This window comes from Orycteropus afer, unplaced genomic scaffold (assembly GCF_000298275.1).
Source record: "Orycteropus afer afer isolate SDZICR_OR568_19922 unplaced genomic scaffold, OryAfe1.0 scaffold00130, whole genome shotgun sequence".
NCBI classification, from domain to species: Eukaryota; Metazoa; Chordata; class Mammalia; order Tubulidentata; family Orycteropodidae; genus Orycteropus; species Orycteropus afer.
The window spans coordinates 4,223,567-4,228,849 of NW_006921717.1; the positions used below are offsets into that span (position 1 = coordinate 4,223,567).

The 5,283-nt window shown below is 50.8% G+C and overlaps 1 protein-coding gene across 1 annotated transcript in view; it reads left to right on the top strand.

Moving 5' to 3' along the window:
* BATF2 (basic leucine zipper ATF-like transcription factor 2) overlaps positions 1–5,283 on the top strand; it is a 24,851-nt gene that overhangs the window by 3,972 nt on the left and 15,596 nt on the right. The window lies entirely within an intron of this gene.

A 5,283-nucleotide genomic window follows, 5' to 3' on the forward strand; every position in this document is an offset into this window, starting at 1 on the left:
CAGTAGGCTGTGCCATCAGTGTGTCCCATGCCTCCATGGGTTATAAGTGTCTCCTGACCTGCCCGAGGCTTAGCTGCCATGTGCAGTCGTGGGTGGGAAGTTGGCCAACCTCACCACTCCAGCAGCCACCAGCTCCCTGGGGTGTCCTGAGGAGGCCAGGCCTCCAACAAGGGGTGCACAGCATGAGAACACCTCGGTGGAGTCCTCATTCCTGGGCAGGTCGACCTGGAGTGTGGGAATGGATTAGGACAGGGTGCCAGGGCATCCTGGCTTCTCCCACACCAGCCCTGTGACTGTCCATTCTGTACCTCAGTTTTGTCACTGAGGAAGTTGGCTGGGGAGAGGTCCCCAGGAACCTAGGGCAGGTTCTGTGTGAACAGGTCGAGGGGAAGATTCTTTTCTCATCCGGGAAGCGGTTGGGGGTCCCCGTGGCAAGCTGCCTGCTGAACTTTGACTCATTCACTTGTCCACCGAGCACCCAGTGACTGAAGGAACCTGTTTGGGGCACTGTGATACTTCAAAGGGCAGGACAGGCAAACCCTTGCCCCCGACAGCTCACTTTGTAGCTCTGGTCTTTGAGGCCTCTGAGCCCCCATTTGGACTTTGGGCCAATGGGAAAGCCAGAGGGCTGGGCCCTTCCAAGCCGGCTGCAGAGAAGGACTGGGAACTGGGAGGACTGCGAGGAGAGAGGTGTGGGCTCCCTCCAGCTCCGCTCCCACCCACCACGTGACCTCGAGCAGGCCACACCCTTCTCTGGGCATTAATTTTTTCTCACCAAGTGAGGGTTGGAATGGATGACCCCCAAAGCCCAATCTGCCAGCCTGGGGCGTCAACCACTGGGAGGAAGCCTGGCTTCCTAGCCTGGCACAGTCTCATGGTTAAAAATTACCCACTCATATCCCTTCTTTCCTGCCACTCCCGCAGCCAGCCGCCTCCTCAGGGAGATCAAGACATAAATGCTGGCTGCCTTGGGCTCTTTCCAGGGCCGTGGCCTCCTGGCCGGGCACGCCTGCTGTCTCCCTTCTCCCCAGAGCTGGGGTCTGGGGAGGGGCAGACGTGGGCGGGAGGGCGTCCAGGGCTGGAACTTGGAGCTGGCGTGAGGACTTGTGGGCCGTAACCCCTCCTGATGTATTTCCTTGGTTACATCACATACACGCTCCGGTTCCTCCCAGGGGAGCTCACCGACCGGCTTAATGAGCCCCGCAGGTGCCTGCCTCGGGCGAGATGCCCCAGCCCTCCTGGCTTCTGAGGAGCAAACGTAACGCAGAGAAAGAGAGGTAGTCTCACTGCGTGGGGGTTTCACTTCAGCCCCTGTCCCAGACCCCTCAGAGGCAGAGAGGGCAAGGCTCAGGCCTCATGCCCAGTTCTGCCCCCGCCGGTTTTAACTGTGGGCCTGTGCTCATGCTAGAGTCTGGAATACGTCCCCACCGATCTCTGAGGGGAATGGTGGTGTTAGGTGCCGTGGAGTCGTCTCCGACTCATAGCGACCCTATGTACAACAGCATAAAACACCGCCCGGTCCTGGGCCAGCCTCACAATCCCTGCTATACCTGAGCCCATTGTTGTAGCCACTGTGTCAATCCACCTTGTTGAGGGCCTTCCTCTCTTTCACTGACCCTCCACCTTACCAAGCATGATACCCTTCTCCAGAGAATAGTCCCTTCTGACATGACCAAAGGAGGTGAGATGAAGTCTGGCCATTTTCGCTTCCAAGGAGAATTCCGGCTGCAATTCTTCCAGGACAGATTTGTTAGTTCTTTTAGCAGTCCCTGAGACTTCCAGCGTTCTTCTCCAGCACCACAACTCAAAGGCATCAACTCTGCTTTAGTCTTTCTTATTCACTGTCTGGCTCTCACATGCATACGAGGCGATTGAAATACTGTGGCTTGGGTTAGGCGCACCTTAGTCTTCAAAGAGACGTCTTTGTTCTTCAGCACCTGAAAGAGGTCTTATGCAGCAAATTTGCCCAGTGCGATACATTGTCTGATGTCTTGACTGCTGCTTCCACTGGGGTTGATTGTGGAAGCAAGTTATATGAAATATTTGACAACTTCAATCTTTCCTCCATTTATCAGGGTGCTGCTTATTGGTCTGGTTGTGAGGATTTTCATTTATGTTGAGGTGTAATCTACACTCCAGACTGTAGTCTTTAATCTTTATCAGGAAGTGCTTCAAGTCATCCTCACTTTCAGCAAGCAAAGTGGTGTCATCTGCGTATCCCAGGTTGTTAATGAGTCTTCCTCAATCCTGATGCCACGTTCTTCTTCGTATAGTCCATCTTCTCAGGTTATTCAGCATACAGGTTGAATAAGTGTGGTGAAAGGATACAACCCTGACACACTGTCTTCCTGATTTTAAACCATGCAGTATCCCCTTGTTCTGGTCAAACGGCAGCCTCCTAGTCTATGTACAGGTTCCTCGTGAGCACAGTTAAGTGTTCTGGAATTCCCATTCTTCTCAATGTTATCCATAATTTGTTAATAACCTGCACAATCGAATGCCTTTGCATAGTCAATAAAACACAAGTAAACATCTTTCTGGTATTCTTTGCTTTCAGCCAAGATCCATATGACATCAGCAATGATATCCCTCATTCCATGTCCTCTTCTGAATCCAGCTTGCATTTCTGGAAGTTCTTTGTCAATAGACTGCTGCAACCATTTTTGAATTATCTTCAGCAAGATTTTACTTGTGTGTGATGTTAGTGATACTGTTCGATAATTTCCGCATTCTGTGGGATCACCTTTCTTTGGATGGGCACAGATATGGATCTCTTCCAGTCAGTTGGCCAGGTAGCTACCTTCCACATTTCTTGGCATAGCCGAGTGAGAGGAATGGATGCCAGCAATGTAAACAATGTTACGGATTGAACTGTGCCTCCAAAAATGTGTGTCATAAAGCCGAGCTCGGACACCTGGGTTGTAATCCTGCTGGGAGTGGGTTTTGTTTGTTATTTTAAGGAGCCCTATCAGTGTAGGGTGTTTTTTAAGCCAGTCACCTTTGACATCTAAAAAGAGCAGCGAGGACAGAGGAGCCAGCACAGATGGGGGAAGACAGAAGCCACGGCACGTGAGGACCCCCCAGGAACAGAAGATCCAGAAACAAGGATCTACCTCCAGAGCTGACAGAGAGCCTGCCCCTAGAGCTGGTACTCTGAGTTCAGACTTCTAGCCCCCTAGACAAGGAGCTCTGGTGGCGTAGTGCCGAAGGCATTTGACCGCTAACTAGAAGGTTGGTGGTTCAAATCTACTAGCCACTCCGTGGAAGGGAGACTGGGTAATCTCTATGTCTGTAAAGGTTTACCACCTTGGAAACCCAACGATGGTCACTGTAGGTCAAAATCAACTTGACGGCAGTGAGTTTGTTTTGTTTTTTTTTAGCCTCCTAAACTGCGGAATGAATTTCCACTTGTTAAAGTCACCTAAGGAGCTCTGGTGGCATAGTGGGTAAGACATTTGGCTACTATCAGAAGGTTGGAGGGTCAAACCCACTAGCTGCTCTGTGAGAAAAAGATGAGGCAATCTGGTTCCGTAAAGATTACAGCCTTGGAAACCCAATGGAGGTCGTTATGAGTCAGAATTTGAGTCAGTGGTAGAGGGTTTGGTTTTTTGGTTTAAGTCACTTACTTGTGGTATTTTTGTCATGGCAATGGTAGATAACTAAGAGAAACAGTAACACCCTGTTCACAGCTGGGTAGTGTTTTACAGCGAAGCAAAAAGCCTTCTCACCTCGTCCCTCCATCTTCCCAACAGTTCCGTGAACCGGGCATCCTTTATTTGTGATCTCCTGTCTAGATGAGAAAACCGGGCTTTGGCTCATTGGACTGGTGAGTCGAGTTCCCCCTTCTGACTCTAAAGCCAGATTGGGTTCTCACGGCTGATTCTAGGCGTAGTAGGAGATGCACCATTCTGTGCCTCTGCTCATGATCAAATACCAAGTCCGCTGCCGCCAAGTTGATTCCGACTCAAAGCGACCCTCTAGGACAGTGTAGAACTGCCCCATAGGGTTTCCAAGACTGTAGATCTTGATGGAAGCACACTGCCTCATCTTTCTCCTGTGGAACAGCTAGTGGGTTGTAACTGTCGACCTTTTGGTGTCCAGCCAAATGCTTTAACCATTACACCACCAGAGCTCCCAGTCATGACAGACATCACTAATTGATAATGGTAGGGCAGACATTGCTAATCAATTGCAGCACTCTTTTCTAATGGGCTCAGAAGCAGCTGTGAACTCCTCAACACAGCACTTCAGACCACTATTACCCATCAGAAGAACAAATCTACAGTATTTCCAATTCCTGTGATCCCAAACCATCAGCCATGACTCCTCAGAACCCAGGCACAACCCCAGTACTGTAGTCACCAGACCACAAAACCCCACACTCTGCCTATCAGCTGCCATGTTGTTTCTAGACAGAGGTTACTGGCTCCTCCATCCCCCAAACAGAGGTCCTTTCCAAGCACGGTCTCTGTCGGAGATCCTGCAAGTATGTGAGTTTTCCTGGGGCTTCAGGTTGAGTTCCACCATCCGTCTGTTGTACTGTGGTGGCTTACGTGTTGCCATGATGCTGGAAGGTATGCCACTGGTATTTCACATACCAGCAGGGTCACCCATGGTGGACAGGCTTCAGTGGCGCTTCCAGAGTAAGAGAGACTAGGAAGAAAGGGCTGGCAATCTCCAGTCAGCCCTCCATATCCCCAGGTTCCTTCCACACCATGTATTCAACCAACCACAGATCAAAAATATTCAGAAAGAAAGAAATTCCAGAAAGTTGCAAAAAGCAAACTTTGAATTTGCAGGGTGCCGAGCACTGTGCTGAATCCACAAGGGGTGGGGCACGTGTGCTGTCGCCTCGCGCCTCTCCACAGATCCTCAGTCTCTCTCCAGCCCCCGTCTCCTTTCTTGGCTACTTGTGTTGTGTACACCCTTCGTTTCTGTGTAAAAACAGCTCCTGAAAAGCAATGAAGTGATCAAAGGGACCCCTCCGAGGCCGAGAGGGAGCTTCAAGGGTTACTGATGTCACGTTGGCCTTGAGTTAGGTATTACCAGGAACCCAGGGATGACTTGAAGTGTGCAGAGGATGTGCGTAGGTTGTGTGCAGATACTGTGTCGTTTCGTGGATGAGAGCCTTGAGCATCGGTGGATTTTGGTATCTGCTGGGGGTGGAGGGGTCAGGAGAGGTGGTGGGATGGGATGGGCAGTCCTGGAGTCAGTCTCCCACGGGTACCAAGGGATGGCTGTCCTTCTGAAAACTCGTCCCGAATGGTCACAACAGAACACTGA